Here is a 515-nt window from a genome sequence, read left to right as displayed (position 1 = left end):
GGAGGAGGAGGGGGAGGAGGAGGAGGAGGGGAGGAGGAGGAAGAGGAGGAAGAGGAGGAAGAAGAAGAGGAAGAAGAAGAGGAAGAAGAAGAGGAAGAAGGGGAAGAAGAAGGGGAAGAAGAAGAAGGAGGAGGAGGAGAAGTGAAGGAGGAGGAGGAGGAGGAGAAGTGAAGGAGGAGAAGTGAAGGAGGAGAAGTGAAGGAAGGAAGGAAGAGAAAAGAAAAGAAGTTGAAACTTTGACCGTACAAAGAAGGTTCGCAGACTCTGTGCGTGCTGGGGAAAGCGGAGCTGCCTCAGATCCTGGCCTGCTGAGGGCGGCAGAAGCAGGGGCACCAGGACGTTGGTTGGAGGCAGCGTCCTGGGCAGGGCTGTCCCTTGGTGGCAGAGCACCGTTGCTCTGTGAGCGCCTGGGCGTGAGCGCCTGGGTGTGAGTGCCTGGGTGTGAATGCCTGGGTGTGAATGCCTGGGCGTGAGCGCCTGGGTGTGAGTGCCTGGGTGTGAGCGCCTGGGTGTGA

Source organism: Octodon degus, unplaced genomic scaffold, assembly GCF_000260255.1.
Source record: "Octodon degus isolate 3935 unplaced genomic scaffold, OctDeg1.0 scaffold00025, whole genome shotgun sequence".
Taxonomy (NCBI): domain Eukaryota; kingdom Metazoa; phylum Chordata; class Mammalia; order Rodentia; family Octodontidae; genus Octodon; species Octodon degus.
This window is presented reverse-complemented; position numbering follows the sequence as displayed.